A 20,549-nucleotide genomic window follows, 5' to 3' on the forward strand; every position below is an offset into this window, starting at 1 on the left:
ACACACGCACGGCCGCCGTCAGCGCCCGGCCGCTACACACTGCATCCTGGGAGCCGGCGCCGCGGCCAGGCCGACGAAGGCCCGTGAGGCTTCCTGGAGGCAGCGCGGCCGCACAGCCCCACCTGCAGCTCGAGCGGCGAACGGCAGCGCCCGGCCCGCCCTCCGGAGCCACGCCCACCGCGGACGCCACGCCCCCAGGGAGACCACGCCCACCCGCTCTGGGCGCCCCGCCCCATCGCTCAAACCACGCCCCCCCCGAGAGCGCCCCGCCCCCGGATCCACCGTCCCCGACCCTCAACACCCCCCGGGGGACTTCGTTACCCCAAGACCTGTCTGCGGGCGCTCTGGGGACCAGCCTGGTCGGCGGGCGGGCGGGCGAGCTCCCGGCCAATCCAAACCCACGAGTCCCGCCTGGGCAGCCCCACCGGTGGACCCGCGCGGTCACTGCTGGAGCTTCAGGGTTAGGACAGCCGGGGCACCGTCTGTGCTGACCTTGAAATGGAATGAATGCTTCCAACAATAGAAAGGTAGCGCGGGAAATCCCCCAGGTAGGCCGTCAACAAGAATGTGCTATAATGTGTTTGTTTTAATTTTTTTAAAGATATTTTACTTATTTATTTGATGGAGAGAGAGAGACAGAGAGAATTGGGCGCGCCAGGGCTCCTCCTAGCCACTGCTGCTGAGGAATTCCAGCTGCATGCGCCACCTTGTGCATTTGACGTATGTGGGAACTAGGGAATCGAACCCGAGTTCTTAGACCTTATAGGCAAATGCCTTAATCGTTAAGCCATATCTCCAGCCCTTTAACGTGTTTATTATATTATAGTAAATGTTTTAATGGCCTGAAAGGTGGGACACAGCGCCATCATTCATAACTACTTTGGCGAAGAAATTGATATGGGGGAAAATTTCATGACATAGGAAGTCTGACCAGAGAGAGCCCGTCTTCATCTAAAGACGTGTATATAATAAAGTGTTCATAAACGAAAGTGATTTCGCATGTAATGTTATAAAGTTTATGTGAAATTTTATACGTAAGACGTTCAGACAGGTTTGAAAGAGTATACATTAACAGTCTACTAGTTTTATATAATCTGCAGACCATAGGCTCTTCTTAGGCAGTTTCTAACTTCTTTTATTAATTCCTGTTTTTATTTTAAAATGACGCGAACAGTATTTTTAGGGAGAGAGAAAAAATAAAAGCAATATTTCCAAGAGCTCCAGAGGAATCTGATGTGGGGCCCCCGTGTGGCGACAGAGGTGTATTTATTGCCTTTCAGGATTGCCTGGGCTCCGGGGATTTCCCAGCAGAACTGAGTGGCAAGATCTAGTGACTAAGGTCTGGGCACCCCATTTTACGTTCTCTTCAGCCTGGGCACAAGTTCCAGCCAACGAGTCATCCGGAAGTATCCTTCTTTTGTGTAAAAATGGAATTTCCTCGGAACTGTTCTGGTGGAAGCCCTTACTTGTAATGTTTGGGACGGTTGACTCCTCCCTTTCTTTACCTATGAAGTCTCTTAAATCTAGGGGGATTGCCCCTCAATATTCAAGCTTTTCTAGCCTGGGAGATGAGCCCTGGAGGTTGTCGTGGCGGGGGGGGGGGGGGCCGCAGGGAGACCTAGGTGTGGGGAAACCTACAGGTTCTGACAGAGGTTCTTGGTCAATTTACCTAGTCTTCAGGAGTCTCCTGGGCTCATGTAAGGTGATCGTTCTGGAAACCTCCTGGATTTTGACCTCCCTTCACCACTAACTTGCTTTACTACTGAACCCAGTAGAAAACCAGTGCTTTCTCCATTCTCCCTGTGGGTTCTTAAACTCTTGCCACTGAAGGCCCTTTTTTGCCTGAGAAATTTTTACACGACTTGGGTATGCAGTCATATAAAATAGGTCTACAAGCTTGGCGTGGTGGCGCTTGCCTTTAATCCCAGCACTCAGGACGCTGAGGTAGGAGAATTGCCTTGAGTTCAAGGCCAGCCTGGGCTAGTTAAAAAACAACAACAACAACAAACAAACCATGAGCCAGGCATGGTGGCACATGCCTTTAATCCCAGCCCTCAGGAGGCAGAGGTAGGAGGATCACCCTGAATTCAAGGCCACCCTGAGAATACAGAGTAAATTCCAGGTCAGCCTGGGCTAGAGTGAGATCCAACCTCGTAAAAGAAAAAAAAGTACACAAATAAACTACATAAATTCACTTAAAACAATTCTTTGGTATAGATAGGGTTTTATCATTTGTTAAAGATGAAAACAGATTTGCATACTAATGAGGTAGATGTGCTTGTTTATTTTAACATAAAGAATTAGATCTTGGCTGAATGTTTGATACTGCAGAGAATAGAGCATCTTCAATGTTTTTCAGAGTTGATTGATATTTTGATTTTATAATTGTCAATGCTGATAGCATCATTTTGCATAATCATGTTGTTCAAATAGCAGATATATGTTTGGGACCATTTCAGAAGTTGTTGAAAATACTTAATCCCAGGTCAGGCATGGTGGCACACGCCTTTAATCCCAGAATTTGGGAGGCAGAAGCAGGAGGTAGGAGGATCTCTGTGAGTTCAAGGCCAGACTAGGACGATAGAATGAGTTCCAGGTAAGCCTGGGCTAGAGTGAGACGCTGCCTTGGAAAAAAAAAAAAAAGAAAATACTTAATCCCGAGTTAAAATTAATTTAGTGATCTTTATTTACTTATTTAAGATAATTCATTTATTTATTTGCAAGGAGAGAGAGAAACATATGGATGCACCTGGGCTTCATGCCATTGCAAAGTCACTTCACATGCAAGCACCACTTTGTGCATCTGCCTTTACCTAGGTCCTGGGGAACCGAACCTGGGTCCTTTGGCTTTGCAGGCAAGCACTTTAGCCCCTAAGGCATCTCTCTAGCCCCCCCAAGTTCTTTCCATTAACTTAAAAGGTGGTGAATGTGTCTGGAGTTCGTTTGCAGTGGCTGAAGGCCCTGGTCACCTGCACTCATTCTCTCTTTCTCAAATAAATAAAATAAATTAAGGAAGAAAATATGTGAGATATGTACATTTTAAAAACATATTTAAATATATACGTTTTGGGCTGGAGAGATGGCTCAGCAGTTACAGGCACTTGCTTGCAAAACCTGTTGTCTTGAGTTTGATTCCCCAGTTCCCGTGTAAAGCCAGACACACAAAGTGATGCATGCATCTGGAGTTTGTTTACAGGGCAAGAAGCCCTGGCATGCCCATATTCTCTCTCTTTGGAATGTGTGTGTATGTGTATATATATATCTGTTTTTATTATTTTCTCTTTTTCAAATTGAAAAGGCTATAGACTGGATAAAATTTGAGCTGGTGATGAAGAATGGAATTTCAAAGGGGAAAGTGCTGGGGACAGGAGGTATTACCATGGGATATGTTTTTTTAAGCCATTTCTCCAGCCCCGCCTTGATCTTTTTAAAATTTTTTTTTGGTTTATTTTTATTTATTTATTTGAGAGCAATAGACAGAGAATGAGGCAGAGGGAGAGAGAGAGAGAGAGAATGGGTGCGCCAGGGCTTCCAGCCACTGCAGACGAATTCCAGATGTGTGAGCCCCCTTGTGCATCTGGCTAACATGGGTCCTGGGGAACCGAGCCTCGAACCGGGGTCCTTAGGCTTCACAGGCAAGCACTTAACTGCTAAGCCATCTCTCCAGCCCCCATGGGATATTTTTTATAATTAAGGAAAATGTTAATAAAAATTGTGAAAATAAAAAAAAAAAGAAAGCATTAAAAAAAAAACCCAAAAACAAACAAACAAAAAATTTGAGCTGGATCTTGCAGGAGGGCAGGATTTTAGTAATTGGAGAGCATTTCAGAGCAGGTGGTGGGTATGGAGGTGTGAACTGGGTGACAGCCTGTGAAGAAATAGAGGAGAGATGTACCAAGCATTTTAGGAAAAGTGGAATCCAACTGTGCTAGGAATTTGGACAGTAAAGGAAAATAGGCTGCCAGACAGCTTTCTGTCACTAGAAACAGAATTCCTTGTATCATCAACTTATAAAGAGAATAGTTTGTTTTGGCTCTTAATTTTAGAGTTTCCACCCATGACAGGGTCAAGACTCATTGCTTTTAATCCCCTCTGGGGCCTGCTGGATAATAATGGTGAGAGTGCGTGGGCAGCAAAACCACTCTCCTCATGGCCCGGAAGTAAAGAGTGAGGAAGGGACTGGGGACCTGTAACACCCTTTGAGGGTACACCTCCAGTGGCTTTCAAACTTCCCACTGGGCCTCACCTCTTGAAGGTCTCCCACCACTTCCCAACAGCATTGAAGGCCACACCTTTGACACAGTGGCCTTTGGTGGCCATTCCGCATGCAGGCTTGTAACATAGGCTGAACCACATCATGACAAGCTCAAGTGCCTTTACTCATTCTGAGGTGCTGGACTTGGCAACTGTGGTTGAGCAGAGAATAAATTAATGATGTCACTAGAGACCTACCCAGATAAAATGCAAGCAAGGTTAGAAGGAGGGCTGCAGTTAGTGGTTAAGGCATTTGTCTATGAAGACTAAGGACCCCGGTTCAATTCCCCAGGACCCATGTAAGCCAGATGCACAAGGGGACACATGTGTCTGGAGTTTGCAGTGGCTAGCGGCCCTGGCACACCCATTCTGTCTTCCCCTCTCAAATAAATAAATAAATAAATATTAAAAAAGAGAGTCCAGATGAGAAGGGGGAAAGGTCTGACTAAATGTAGCAGCAAGGGAATGGAATGGCAAGGAAGGAACAGAACTGAGGGAGCTGTAAAAGATACCCCTTAAGCGAGAGTAAGCAGTGTCTCTTCAGGACGGCACAGGGTGGAATGGAGTTAGAGCACTCCTGCAACAGAAACTGATCAGAAACGCTCGGCTCCCTGGAGCGTCATTCTTTTTTTTTTTTTTTAAATTTTTTATTTATTTATTTGAGAGAGACAGACACAGAGAGAAAGACAGGTAGAGGGAGAGAGAGAGAATGGGCGCGCCAGGGTTTCCAGCCTCTGCAAACGAACTCCAGACGCGTGCGCCCCCTTGTGCATCTGGCTAACGTGGGACCTGGGGAAGCGAGCCTCGAACCGGGGTCCTTAAGCTTCACAGGCAAGCGCTTAACCGCTAAGCCATCTCTCCAGCCCTGGAGCGTCATTCTTAACCACGGCACCCGCCCCGTCTGCTGTGTGGGATGTGTCAGCCCCATTTCAAGGTAGAGATTTCTTAGCCTCCATCTTAGACCAGCTCCCCCAGTGTCTCTGGAAGGCCAATGGCTGTAGGGCCGCTGCTCTGTGGAGCTGCCTCCTTCTCCAGTTCTTCTGCCGGGAGCTGGGAGGCTTATATGTCTGTGGGATGGGCTATGCGTGGACTTGTGTGGAGGCAACACTCCACGCTAGTGCCCTCAAGCACAGGAAAGTGAGGGTTGCCCTGAAGAGGCCCTCAGCAAGGCAGAAGTGGTGCTGAACTGTCACAACAACCCATCTGAATCTTGGAGTCTCCTTTAGAAAACTTCTGTGCTTGTTTGAACCATGAAAAATATTACTTATTTAAGAAAGAGATGGGCGTGATGGCGCACGCCTTTAATCCCAGCACTCAGGAGGCAGAGGTAGGAGGACTGCCGTGAGTTCAAGGCTACCCTGAGAATGAATGCATAGTGAATCCCAGGTCAGCCTGGCCAAGAGCAAGATGCTACCTAAAAAAAAAAAAAGAGAGAGAAAGACAGAAAGGGAGAGTCTGTGAATATGAGCATACCAGGGCCTCCTGCTTCTGCAAACAAATTCCACACTCATGCACCACTTTGTGCATCTGGCTTTATGTGGGCCCTGAGAAATCAAACATGGGCCATCAAGTTTTGCAGATAAGCACCTTTAACCACTTAGCCATCTCTTCACTCTCCTTGTTTGAATTTTGAAAAAAAAAAATTCATTTGGTTTATTGACCAATGAAAACTGTTTTTGGTTTGCTGTTTCAAGAACCCAGCTCTTGTTCCTACATCTCTGGGTGCTCTGGGAAGTCTCCTTTGAGAAGGTCCAAGCTTCTGTCTGAGAAGCATTGCTCTGGGCTTCTTAAGTGCCTGGAACTTCTGCCATGATGACATAACCCTCAGTGTAGCTAGAGATGAAGCTCTGATGTCACCTTGAACCAGGGATGAGGCAGACACATTATGTGTGTGTGTGGAGGAAGTTTCAGAGCTCATCTATTATTACCCTTCATGTTTTCTAGAACCTTCTATGGCTTCAGTCGCTGGGATGTCAAACCTGCCTATACCAAGGGTGCCTGTCACTGACAACAGTTTAGATAGTTGCCCATTGTAAGCCTCTGTGTTCCTTGGGATCAGAGCTCTGAACAACTGTAAACAGAACTGTAAACAGAACCCCAGAGCAGTCCAGGTTTCCTCAGTGGGGTGGAAGGGCTGTGAGGCCTGAACTTTCCATGGAGGAAAGGAGGTCATTTCTCACCAGCAGACAGGAGTACAAAGAAAGAATAAATAGGCGGGCCTTACTTTAAGCAATCTCCAAATATTAAAAAAAAAATCCAGACATATGAAGTCAAAATCAGAGTTTGTGTTTAGATTTATTTAAAAATTTATTAAAGTTTCAAATTTCCCCTATATATTGTGCAGCTATTTCTCCGAATTAAAATACTCTCTGCGAGAGGAAGGAAGCTTATAAAAGACTCAGGAAGCTCTGAAAAGTTAGGCTCAGGAAACTCAAAAAATTGCAGGACTCACAAGGCCCCTCCCCAAGTTTATAAAAGCGGTCAACGATTGCTGAAGGGCTTGGGGACTCTCTGGAGGAGCTGACTATAGGTCATTCAGGAAGATCCCAGTGATGCAGCTTCCGTGAGTTGTCACCCACCCTGGGGTGGGCTTTTCAGTGATGCAGCTGCCTTTGAGTCACCCATGCTGATGAGTAACCCCAATAAACTCACTGGTCCTCCAAGCAAGACTTGGGTGGAAGTTTCTTTTGTCTGTCATTGGTGCCCTATCTGGGGTGAATAGTCATTTGTTCCTGGCTCCCCCAGGAAAAGTCACAGAACTAAGTGCTCCACAGCTTGTGCAGATAATGTTCTACTTATAAAAATTAGATTTCTCGCCATGTATTCAGGAACACTTACTGTGAGAAACCACAGCCCACCCCAGCAGTGACATTAGTAATTATAATAGAAGCAAGCTTATTACTCAGATCCTGCTTCATAGTTACAAGACATTTTGAAGTTTTATAAGACTGACCCCTTGAGTCATCCACTTTTGATGACCTCATAATGAATACAATACTGTTTTATAACTATTAGAATGGGAGAAAGATGTCACATCAAAGGCTAGTCAAATGAAATTAGCAGTATTTTATAGGGACACTGAGTCCTCCCTAACTTGGTTAGGGATAAAACTTAGTAGGAATCAGTAAAGTCTATAGTTAAGAGAGGCTAAGAGATATAGCAGGGACCCTGTGATGGTTAATAATTGTCAATTTGACGGACACTAGAATCATGTAGGAGACAAATCTCTGGGAATGTTTGTGAACGAATTGCTAGGCTGGGTTAACTGAGGTGGCAAGATGACTCTTGGTGCTGTATAAGCAGTTGTTTTAAGGGGAAGGTAGCAGATCTCAAGAGGAAAATACACTCATCAAGGTGAGGTGCATAAAGGACAATTTGAAGTTCATAGTGGACACACACACACACACACACACACACACACACATACACACACTCGCGCACGCGTGCACATGCAAAACAAAAGTAGTCACTTGATGGGCTGGAGGGATGGCTTAGTGGTTAAGGTATTTACCTGCAAAGCCAAAGGATCCAAGTTCAATTCCCCAGGACCCTCATTAGCCAAATGCACATGGGGGCACCTGTGTCTGGAGTTCGTTTGCACTGGCTGGAGGCCCTGGAGTGCTCAGTTTCTCCTTCTTTCTCTGTCAAATAAACAAATAAATAAAATACTTTTAAAAAAATAGTCACTTGAGAAAGATTTTAGTGAGTCATTCCCCAATATCTAAAATACTAAACGAGGGCTGAGCTCGGTGGTTAGCAGGTTCTATTCCACAATATCCACATAAAGACACACAAAGTGGCATATATGTGTCTGGAGTTCATTTGTACCTACAAGAGGTGCTGGCATGCCTTTTATTCTCTCTCTCTCACACACACACAAAATTATATATATATATATATTTTTTTGAGGTAGGGTTTCACTCTGGTCGAAGCTGACCTGGAATTAACTATGTAGTCTCAGGTGGCTTCGAACTCACAGGGGTCCTCCTACCTCTGCCTCCCGAGTGCTGGGATTAAAGGCATGCACCACCACGCCTGGCTAAAATATATATATTTTTAAAAATAGTAAAAGTATGAATAAATGAATAATAAAAGAATGCCCATTTACATCAGTTTCCTAAGGATGCTGTAACAAGTTACCACAAACTGAGTGGGTTAAAGCAACAGAAAGTTGTGTTTTCTTATATTTCAGGAAGCTCTAAGACCACAGTCAAAGTGTTGGCAAGGCCACTCTCCCTTCAGATTAGGGGAGACTCCTTTGTCAGTTACAGCTTCTAGTCACTGCTGGTGCTACGCGATTTGAGGCAGCATCAGTTTATGTCCGTCACCACGTGGCCTTTACCCCCTCTGTCTGTGTGTCTGTTTTGGCATGTGCATGCATGGATGCCGGGTGCTGTGTGCTGTATGCACATGTGTGTGATAAGCACCCCCATGTGTATGCATGCGGAGGCCATTGACGAGTGTTGGGCTTCCCGTCATTGTTCATCTGTCTGTTTCCTTGAGACAGGGGTTGCCTCTCCCTCTGGAGCTGCTGTTGGTCAATGAGCCCCATTGATTCTCTAGTCTCTGCCCCCTGAGGACTGGGGTTACAAATGCGCATAGTCATGTCCAGCTTTTTACATGGGTTCTGGGGAGTTGAACTTGGCAGTCACTGGCCCGAGATGCCCTCTTAACTACTGAGCCATCTCCTCAGCCCCATCTTTTTTTTTTTAATAAGTACCCTAGTGAAAAAGAGCAACAGTGAAGCAGAAAGATATGAAAAATGTGTCTGAGGAAAGGAATGAGTTTCAAGCTGCAGAGAAGGTGGGTGCCTGTAGGATTTCTGGGGCTTCCTGGTCAGCCAGTTGAACTGAAAAGTGGGGAGATCCAGGGTCAGTGAGAGTGTCTTCCTCTGGCCTTTGCATGTGTCTCTCACACACATGCATCCACCACACAAACACACACACCAATCAAATAAGATCAAATACCACATGAAAGAGAGGCCTTGAGTAGAGACATGATATTTTTCTTTTATGTATGTGTGTGTGCATGTTTGTAGATCAAGGCCAGAAGTAAAATATCAGGTGGCTTCCCCAATCAACTCTCCACCCTATTTTTTTTCTTCAAAAAAATGCAATTTATTAATTCTTGGCTTTCATTAAACTTAGAACAAGTTACGTTAAAATTAAATCTTATGAAGATACTTCAACATTATAGTATTGTAGCCATTTTCAGGGACCTTAATGACCTCAACTGTCCTTAAGGCCTGTAACATGGCATCACTATTGCCAGCTCTCTACATTTCTGCAGAAACACATTCGGATAAGCAGACCAATTAATTAGCTGGCTTACCTCTCCACCTTATTTTACTTAGTTATTTATTTTAGTTTTTTGAGAGAAGGCCTCACTCTAGCCCAGGCTGACCAGGAGTAATTGGGTCTCACAGGCAGGGGTAGTATGTCTGCCCCTAAGATAGGTCTTCTTCCTGCAATAAAGGGAATGAGTCCGTCATAAAAGTCAGGAGCAGGGGCTTGGGGAGATGGCTCTGTGGTGGGTTCAATTCTCCAGCACCTACATAAAACCAGATGCACAAAGCGGTGCCTCCATCTGACCCATGTAAAGCCAGCTCCAGCAAGTGGCACAATTCTCTGGAGTTTGTTTGTAGTGGCAGGAGGTCCTGTCATGCCCAGTTCTCCAAATAAATAAATACAAAGGATTAATTAAGATAAAATAAAGACAGGAGCAGTAGCAGATCCGGGCACAGGTAGCCACCAAGAGCTGGTCCGGGTGCCGGGAGTAGAATCAGGTCCAGGTCTAGGCACTCAGGACAGGTCTGACCCCTGTGGCTGGAGCAAAGCAGCTCTAGTCAGGGGAAGCTAGAACAAGCCTGGCCACTGGCCGGCTATGTGCAAGGATTACATAGGCCAGGAGGGCCCTAATTGGCTGGTTGGGAGCTGCCAAACCCAGATTGGAGGGCGAAAACCCACCACCCAGAGCATGGCAACCAGGGTGGCAGTGCCATCTTTCTTGATGTTGTAGCAGGTGACAGAAAGCGGGCATCTGGCCATCTGGAGAGTGGAGTGAAAACAGCCTACACTTGATTCTCAGCCTGTGCACAAGCCTTTCTAGCACCATCTCTGGTCACAGCCAGTGGAATGTGTGTCTCACTCCTATCAATTCCGTCATGAGTCCCAGGCAGCAGCTATGGAGCCAGAGGACTTGGTGTTTGCCCTGCTGGGTTTTGGTCTTGTACTGGCCCAGTCTTTCCTTGTCATGTCACCACTCCTTCCTTTTGGAATGGGAATATTTATACTGTGTCATTTTATATTGGGAGTATATAGCATGCTTTTATTTTCATTTATTTATTTATTTCAGAGGGGCACAAGTTGAAGTTGCCGGAGCCTCAGAAGAGACTTTTCACTGACACTTTTGGATAGTATTGGGACTGTTAAAGACTAGGGAGAATTTTTGAAATTAGACTGAATGAATTTTGCATTATGTAATGAACGTGGGGCTTTGAAGTCAGGGGCTTCAGGGCTGGAGAGATGACTCAGTGCTTAAATACACTTGCTTGCCGAAGCCTTGTGGCCTGGGTTCGATTCCCCAGTTTCCACATAAAGCCAGATGCACAAAGGGGCACATGCATCTGGAATTCATTTGCAATATCAGGAATCTCTGGGGTATCCATGTTCTGTCTCTTTCTCTTTTCCCCTCCCTCTCCCTCTTTCTCTCCATGTTTCTTTTTTGGCTTTTTGAGGTAGGGTCTCACTCTAGCCCAGGCCGACCTGGAATTTACTACAGAGTCTCAGGGTGGCCTCTAACTCACAGCGATCCTCCTACCTCTGCCTCCCAAGTGCTGGGATTAAAGGCATGTACCACCACGCCCAGCTTTTGTTAAAATTTTTTTTTTTTAATTTTCGTCCACCTTTCTTAAGTAAATAAATAAATAAATAAATAAAAGTTTAGGGCTGAAGAGATGGCTTAGCAGTTAAAGGCGCTTGTCTGCAAGGCCTGCTGATCTGGGTTCAATTCTGTAGTATCTATGCAAAGGCAGGTTCATAAAGTGGTACATGTGTTTGGAATTCCTTTGCAGCAGCAAGAGGCCTTGGCAGACCCAACCTCTGTTTGCAAACAAATAAAAGTGTTTTTTAAGTTAAAAAAAAAAAAAAGAAATCTAGGACTGGAGAGAAGGGGTTTTGCAGGAGAGATGGTGGATAAGAGCACTTGCTGTACAAGCAGAAGGCCTGGAGGAGGCCTGAGAGACTGTTCGGGTTTGACCCCCAGGACCTACGTAAACGTCTGCGTGTGGCCACATGCACCTGTGGTCCCAGTACCTTAGGAGAGCAGAGACTGGAACATCACTAGGGCTTGTGAAAAATAGCAAGCTCTGGGATCAATGAGAGGCTCTGGCTCAAATAAGAATGTGTGGGAAATTGACAGAGCAGGACACCTGACATTCTGCTGTGGCCACCGCAGGGGAGTGCACCCCATGTGCATGAGATGCCACATGGGCATATTCACATGCATAGCACGCACACACGCGCGCGCGCGCGCACACACACACACACACACACACTGAAAAAAGAAAAGAGAAATCTACTCAGTGAGATGTGACAGTCACTGACAGAGGATCTTGATAAATATTATTGAATTACAGGAACTAAAACCATGCAGTGTTACGGGATGAACTAGGGAAAGTAACAGTCCAGAAGGGGGAGTTGGAGGATCAAAGAACAGTCGCTCAAAGTGCAGCAAGGAAGACCCCTTGAGATCACAAGAGACCGTGGGAAAGTGCTTACACTCAGCCGCTGGTGTGGGACCATGAAGAGGGCTGACAAAAGACTTGGAAGAATGTTACCACTTCTGTTTTTTTATTTTTTGTTTATTTGAGAGTGACAGACAGAGAAAGCAGAAGGGGAGAGAGAGAGAGAGAATGGGCACATCAGGGCCTCCAGCCACTGCAAACAAACTTCAGATGCATGCACCACCTTGTGCATTCGGTTTACATGGGCTCTGGGGAATGGAACTGGGGTCCTTAGGATTCACAGGCAAGGGCTCCAGCCCACCACTACTATTTTTCAAGCAAGTGCTTTTAACTCCTGAGCTGTCTTCCCAGCCTCACTTCTGTTTTTCTATGACTCTGTAGGTCCTCAACCACTTACCTTGTGGTGGCATTGGGGTCACTGCTGATGGCCAGGACTGGCAGCTGGGAAGAAAAGCAGGACACGGCGAGGAGATGTGTAAACTGGACTCCACGAGCATCTGTGGCTGTGTGTCACAATACCCAGTGAAAACTCAGTCACTGATGCTGTGTCATCTCCGCTTCCCAGACACCACTAGAATCCTGCTTTGGCTCACTGTAACTGGATCTGTACTGGGAAAGTAGTTTCGGCCATATAAAGTTGGCACTGTACAAATTGTCAAATGGGAGCTGATGAGGGTCTTTGGGTGGTGAGCGTTGACATATGAAAAAGAAGATGAGGGAGATATGTGGGTTAAAATTGATCAGGTTCATCACTTAGATGTAAGAGTGAGGAAAAGGGAAGTCCAAGAAGATGCTCAGGCTCTGACTGAGACAAGCTGACTGGTTCATTCACTGGGGCAGAGTGTAGATGGAGAGAAGGGGACAGAGCAGGGAAGGGGACAGTAATCGCAATGTCCCTGTGAGATAAGTGGCTGAGGATTCTACAGAGCAATAGAAAAGCAAAAGCAGTTTTATTGTGTGTGTGTGTGTGTGTGTGTGTGTATGTGTGTGTGTGTGTGTGTGTGTGTGTATGTTGTTAGCTCCCAAAATTTAAAAAAATAGAAGAGCTGGGAAGACGGTTGAGAGATCACTTGAGTTAGAATCCCAGTATACACATAAGAAGTTGGGCATGGCTACACATGTCTGTAATGCCACATTTTCAACATGTAAAGATAAATTAGTATCTGATACTTTGAAATGTACCTGTCACAAACTATAATAAACATATATATTTTTATATTTTATTCATTTATTTGAGAGAGAAAGAGGTACAGAGTGAGAGAGAGAGAGAGAATGGGTGCGCCAGGGCCTCCAGCCATTGTAAACGAACTCTAGATGCATGCGCCCCCTTGTGCATCTGGCTAACGTGGGTCCTGGGGAATTGAATCAGGATCCTTTGGCTTTGCAGGCAAGCACCTTAACCACTAAGCCATCTCTCCAGCCCCAATAATCATATTTTTTTCAACAAAGAACCCAGAGTTTTTATAGACAGTCTGGCAGGAAGTTTGATATCCTCTTGAATTCTTTACACTAGTGGTGGGCTACAGGTTTCTAAGGTTACATGGTTTTGTGACACAAAAATAAAATTCCTTAGCAGTAAGCCAGTGATAAGAGAGCGCGCATGTAGAACAGAAAGCTGTTTGTTCAGGGGTGTTGGTGCCCTTGGCTGCACTAACCAGATACAAGCAGGGAGCAGCTTCCTAGGCAGGAGGGAGACTTGGAGTCACTCTGTCTCCCTGGTAAAGGCTTGTACAATAGAAACTGTGTTTTAAAGTATTTTATTTTAATTTATTTGGCAGAGAAAGAGGGAGAGTGAGAGGAATGTGTGCATCAGGGCCTCCAGCCACTGCAAACAAACTCCAGATGCGTGCGCCCCCTTGTGCATCAGGCTAACACGGGTTCTGGAATTGAACCTGGGTCCTTTGGCTTTACAGGAAAATGCCTTAGCCGCTAAGCCATCTCTCCACTCTGAAACTGTGTTTTTAAAATTATTTTATTTATTTATTTGAGAGAGAGAGAAAAAAAAAAAATGAATGAATGGGCATGCCAGCTCCAGGTGCTTCAAATGAACTCTGGATGCACTCGCCACCTTGTGCATCTGGCTTATGTAGATCCTACAGAAGTGAACCTGGGTCCTTTGGTTTGCCAGGCAAGTGCCTTAACTGCTAAGCCGTGTCTCCAGCCCACAAACTGTGTTTTAGAGTATTATGGTAGAAAAGAACCTAAAAGTTGAACTTATTCACTGAGTTACTATAAGAGTTAATTGCTAAGGAGCTAAAACTTTGTCAGCAGATGGAAAAATCCCAAAGAAGGAACTGTCCACAAAGGGCCCAGAGGGATGATAGGAAGGAAGGAAAAACAGTTTAGGCTAAAACAAAGTAAAATGGAGTTCATTGTCAGGGTGGGCTGACTACAGAAATGATTGATATGCAAATTGCCACATCTTGTTTGTTCACTCCCCCCTCCCCTTCGCTATGACAACTATAAAAATGGAAATTAAATCTCTGCTGGGGCCAAAGCTTCTTTGGAGTGCTGCCTCAAGCGTTTTGGCCTCCAGGTAATAAAGCCCTCTACTTTCACTCATTCTGGCTTTGGAGTGACCTTTCCTGAGAATTTCTACAACATCTCTGGAGGTCGGTCCCCCCCACCCCTCCCGGGAGATTTTCCTTCGCCAGGACGCTGGTTGGTCGGAAGGACTGCTGCCCAGGCCTCCCAGCTGGCCAGAGGTCCCTGGAACCGGGAAGCGCGCGCCTGGCCCAAGGAGACTGTGAAGCCCCTGACCGGAGTTCCTGAGTGGAAGGAGACTTACATCTGTGACCAGGTAAGAATTCCCTAGGGTAACTGGAAACTGGAAATTGTGACTAGTCAGGCCTGGAGGAGCCTGCACGGACTGATCATCACAAGAGGAGGAATCCCCAAGCCTGGATACTGCTGCAAGGTGAAGGCCCTCTTTCTTTCTTCCTTCCTTCCTTCCTTCCTTCCTTCCTTCCTTCCTTCCTTCCTTCCTTCTTTCTTTCTTTCTTTCTTTCTTTCCTTCTTTCCTTCCTTCCTTCCTTCCTTCCTTCCTTCCTTCCTTCCTTCCTTCCTTCCTTCCTTCCTTTTTTTTTTTGGTTTTACTGTCATCCAGGCTGACCTGGAATTCACTATGTAGTCTCGAACTCATGAAGATCCTCCTACTGCCACCATGTCAAGCTTTTTTTTTGAGGGAACTAGAGAGACAGAGTCAGAGAGGGAAAGAGAGAGAGAGAATGGGCACACCAGGGCCTCCCGCCACTGTAAAAGAACTCCAGACACATGTGCCCCTTTGTACAGCTGGTTTACATGGGTCCTGGGGAATCGAACTGAGGTCCTATGGCTTTGCAGGCAAGCACCTAAGCCATCCCTCCAGCCCCGATGGGCCTCTTTCCATCAGGTTGACAGATGGTATTCCGTCTCAGTAACTAGCTAGATAATACGGATGTTGCTCAATCTCTGTAATTTGCTAGATCAGGTTTGTGAATGGGATTAGATAAGAAAAATTGTCTAAACTCTGAATGAATGAACGAATGAGTGAGGGGGAGATGGCCATCTGAGTCTGTATGAAAAGTGCACTTGAGAGGAATGCGATGTGTGTACAGGGCTGCATGTGGCTCACAGCCCCGCACGTTTGTCTTTGTGTCTGTTCTGCGCACTATCACAGGGGGAAATTCATTGTGGGTAAGTCCTCCACCAAGCCCACTGTCCTAGACTGCATGGTCAAAAACAAACCATACTTCAGAAGGGAATATTCAGGAGATTATAATACTAAGACGACACCAGGAACATCAAAGGCCTCTGTAAGTTAGGAAGGCAGTTTTTAATGTTGAATGGACTCCAGAGGGAACACTGAAAGTAACTAAGACTATAGACATGAAAAATGCGAGATTCTCCTCCTCCTAAAAGTTATACAATGGCAAGATCAGGGAGCTGCCCTGTAGCCCAGAGAGAAATCCAAAACTCTCCCTGGGAAAAACAAAGCAAAGCAAAGCAAAACAAAACAAAAACCGCTCAACTAGAGTCAGAACAGAAGCTTTAAGGGCAGAGATCACCCTACAGCTTCCTCCTAACATGCTCTCCAGTAGTGAGGTACTGGCTGGCAGAACTTAAGATTGGCAAAACCCACGGCCACAGAAGTGTGTCTGTGTGTGTGTGTGGGGGGCGCTGGGGGGTGCGTAAAAGGAGATAATGTTGTCTGGGTTACTGGGAAATTCCACCACTCTGGGGCCTGGCACTAAAGAAAATTAAATGATAGAAAAGACAAACCAAGATAAAAGTCTCACTGCAAGGTTTTACAAATACTTTTGAGTTAAACGAATAGGATGAAAGTCACTCAAGTCCTAAACCCAGCCATAAACCTACCAGAAGAGGAGGGAGAGCCCCCCACGCTGGCACAGAAGGGTTACGCTGCCCTGCTGTGTCCCCTGGGGCAGAAGGTCAATCAGGAATAGCTAAATTCTGGGGCCAGTCCCAGGCAAGTGCTGGAAACCTGGGGAAACTCTGTCTTGCTTTCATGTGCTGCGGCTGGGGCAGCTCTCCGAGGCAAGGACTGAACGCGGACCACACGAGAGCAGGCGCCTGCCACTGCACCCGGTCACCTCGTGCTTTCCCGGCAGGGCTTGACCTACCTGAGGGCCAGGTGGCCCTGGCATAGGAGGGGGAACCTGGCCCACGAGTCTCATTGGATAGGGAGACATGGCACAAAGCTCTCTGGGCTTATGCCACCCCAGGGAAATCTCCAGTGGCTCTGCTTCCTTGGCTTCCCTGTCTTGCAGAGCCAAGGGAGCTACAGACACAGGGAATCTCAGGGTCCTGCTCACAACATGATGGTGGGTGAGCGCCAAACTGCTGTGGACAGATGGGATCTTCTTATAAGACATGAGTAACTGGTTTTTGTTTGTTTGTTTGTTTTTGTTTTTCGAGGTAGGGTCTCACTCTAGCTCAGGCTGACCTGGAATTCACTCTGTAGTCTCAGGGTGGCCTCGAACTCTCAGTGATCCTCCTACCTTTGCCTCCTGAGAGCTGGGATTAAAGGCGTGCGCCACCACACCTGGCATGTTTTAAGTTTACTTTATCTCTCTATGTTTTAAGTTTACTTTATCTCTCTATGCTTCTATGGAACTGCTAACAGACAACAGTCCCAAGGTTTGTGTTTAGATTGAGAAGTACTCAATACTGAGTTTGTCATAAAATTTCTAAAACTTCTAATAGTGTTCTAATCTGCTTTCATATACACACACACACTCTCTCTCTCACACACATATATTTTGTTGTTGTTGTTTTGAGATAGGGTCTCACTCTAGCCCAGGCTGACCTGGAACTCACTATGTAGTCTCAAGATGGCCTCGAACTCACGTTGATCCACTTACCTCTGCCTCCCGAGTGCTGGGATTAGAGGAGTGCACCACCACACATGGCTGCTTTCATATTTTTTAAAAATTAATTATTTATTTATTTGAGAGCGACAGACACAGAGAGAAAGACAGATAGAGGGAGAGAGAGAATGGGCGCGCCAGGGCCTCCAGCCTCTGCAAACGAACTCCAGACGCGTGCGCCCCCTTGTGCATCTGGCTAACGTGGGACCTGGGGAACCGAGCCTCAAACCAGGGTCCTTAGGCTTCACAGGCAAGCGCTTAACCGCTAAGCCATCTCTCCAGCCCTGCTTTCATATTTTTAAAATATGTATTTCAGAAAGCTGATAAAAGAGGTTCCAAAAACCAACAAATGATAAAAACCTATGTGTATATTCTGAGTAAATAATGTAAGTCAAGTCTAGTCTACTCTTTCATAAAAGATTATTTCAAAGAGCCTTTTGAAGGCAAAAGAAAAAAACACTTAAATGTTCATATTAAAAGGCCTTATGGTAAGGACAATAAAAGATTTGTTGGTAATATAATGAGATAAACTAGATAAAAGGAAAAACTGAAGAAGAAACTTTAAATGTTGGATATTCAATGTTGGATAGAGAAGATTGTCACAGAATGGTTACACAGATTGTAAGGTAAAAGTATGTAGATGAAGGTATGAGTAAACTTAAACAGAAGGTTTAAGGATGAAGTTGATTAAGTCTTCAGGTGCTTAATCAGATTAAGGCTACTTGAGATTAAGATGACTATTAGCCTAGAGTTTATATCAGACTAACAAAGGATGGCCCTAGCTAGTTGCAGGATGTTATGATATTTAGGTTATAATTTAAAACTTTAACTTACTGATGTTAATCTGATCATAATAACAGGTATAAGGTTGTAAAAGACCTGCTTTAAAGTTATCAACCAAGTTTCCTATGTTCCTCTATTTGTCAACCTTTTAATATTTAATAAGGTTATTTTATCTTAAAATAAACAAACAAAAAATCCCAAAATACTGTAACCTTAAGATGGTTCCTGTCTTGTTCATGCTGTTTTCCTTGTTTATTATCACTGAGATTATTGGCTAAGTCTTATAAAAGTTGATTTAGGGCTGGAGAGATGGCTTAGTGGTCAAGCGCTTGCCTGTGAAGCCTAAAGACCCCAGTTCAAGGCTCGATTCCCCAGGACCCAAGTTAGCCAGATGCACAAGGGGGCACACGCGTCTGGAGTTCATCTGCAGTGGCTGGAGGCCCCAGCACACCCATTCTCTCTCTGCCTCTTTCTCTCTCTGTCTGTTGCTCTCAAATAAATAAATAAAAATTAAAAAAAATTGATTTAGTCATTGTGACTTTGTTCTTAGGGAAACTGAGGAAACTCCTCCTGTCCTAGGAAAGCCTGCAATATACAGTGTTAATATAGTTTGTCTAAGCTTCATATATTCTAACACTCATAAATATTGCCTTATACTAAACTTAAAAATGGTTCAGTGATTAAAGGTACTTGATGAAGACATCAATTTATGTCTATCATAATGTCTTTAGTGTATGTTAAAATCAGACTAATTTAGCTCAACAATGACCAGGTTTGGCTTTATTCCTAAGCTATGTATAACCAGTCTCAGTCAAGGTTTTACTTAAGTAATTGTCTTGTTTCTTGTATCTTAAGTTCATTGCTTGTAGATATATTGATACTTAAGACATGTTCCCTGCTGTTGTGCTTCCACTTTGTGGGGTAATTGGTACCTACATAAGTATACAGACTAGCTAAAGCTGTTTTCTTTCTTTCTTTTTTTTTTTTGTTCATTTATTTATTTGAGAGCAACAGACACAGAGAGAAAGACAGATAGAGGGAGAGAGAGAGAATGGGCGCGCCAGGGCTTCCAGCCTCTGCAAACGAACTCCAGACGCGTGTACCCCTTGTGCATCTGGCTAACGTGGGACCTGGGGAACCGAGCCTCGAACCGGGGTCCATAGGCTTCATAGGCGAGCTCTTAACCGCTAAGCCATCTCTCCAGCCCCAGCTAAAGCTGTTTTCAAACACAGATGCCAAATTTTTATGCTGCCTTGTCTTTCCCTGACATAAATTTCTAGATCAAATCAATTGATTTAAAACTGTGGATAAAATATTGTTTCCAGGGCTGCTAACATGTTCTGCCTATGCTTATAACTAACAGTTACTTAAAAGATAAAATGTGTATGCTTTCTATGTTCCAGATATAGCTCACACTGTCATCTGACAACTAAACTTAAATGCTAATCAAAATGCTTTTAAACTATTGTGTCATTCTCTGACCAAGTCTGACCAGATATGTTCTATATCTTTTTAACTGAATCTGTTTTGCTAATCAGGTATGTACAGTCTCTCTGAGTGATTAATAATCATATGTAAAAGCCAGGGTCAATTGAAAACATTGGCATTAAAAGGATAACCAATATTTTGGTTCCTGCTCCCAGGTCAGAAGGCCATAGGAGATGATGATACACTTGCTAACTTCTAGCCTCTGGTGAGTTACCTGTCTTCTTGATTAGAGAGGATGTGGAGACCCAGAGATGAATTCCAAGTCAGTGTATCTGCAACAGTAGAGTCACATCAGAGGAAAATCAGTCCTCCAGGCTTCCCAAAAGAGGGAAGGCAGCCAGGCGTGGTGGCGCACGCCTTTAATCCCAGCACTCAGGAGGTAGAGGTAGGAGGATTGCCGTGAGTTCAAGGCCACCCTGAGACTCCATAGTGAATTCCAGGTCAGCCTGGACCAGAGTGAGACCCTACCTCAAAAAACAACAACAACAACAACAACAACAACAAATAAATGAAAACACACACACACACACACACACACACACACACACACACAAAAGAGGAAGGGCCACTTGGTCAGCACGGCTTTGAATTACCCTAGCAGATGACATTGCTGAGACTCATAGAACTCCCCACAGGTCCCTAAAGTCTCTCCTACAGAGCCATGAATGACCTCTAAAATATAACACATAGTTAATTTTTAGTGCCTACATGGTCTAAAACACCCAGTAAGAGAATATAACTACAAGATATTGCAATATAAACCAAGATCCAGACAAAGAGACTGCCCTGCCTGATGCTGGTTTACAATACTGAACGATTAACTCATGCCTTCTGCCTCTGCCGGGCTCTGATTAGTCAGCTACTGTTTGCCTTTAAGTCAAAGATCCAAAATTGTCCTCACTGATGTTTAC

General features: G+C 45.1%; 1 long non-coding RNA gene and 1 other non-coding gene across 2 annotated transcripts; one reads left to right on the forward strand and one right to left on the reverse strand.

Annotated features, from left to right (window-relative positions):
* The first annotated feature begins 315 nt into the window (after positions 1-315).
* LOC123464118 lies at positions 316-13,064 on the forward strand. The gene is made up of 3 exons (XR_006639368.1): positions 316-548; positions 1,281-1,468; positions 12,380-13,064. It is a non-coding gene; the product is annotated as an uncharacterized LOC123464118 (long non-coding RNA).
* LOC123464289 lies at positions 9,451-9,583 on the reverse strand. The gene has a single exon (XR_006639518.1). It is a non-coding gene; the product is annotated as a small nucleolar RNA SNORA33 (small nucleolar RNA).
* Positions 13,065-20,549: the final 7,485 nt, after the last annotated feature.

The sequence above is a fragment of the Jaculus jaculus genome, chromosome 10 (genome assembly GCF_020740685.1).
Source record: "Jaculus jaculus isolate mJacJac1 chromosome 10, mJacJac1.mat.Y.cur, whole genome shotgun sequence".
Taxonomy (NCBI): domain Eukaryota; kingdom Metazoa; phylum Chordata; class Mammalia; order Rodentia; family Dipodidae; genus Jaculus; species Jaculus jaculus.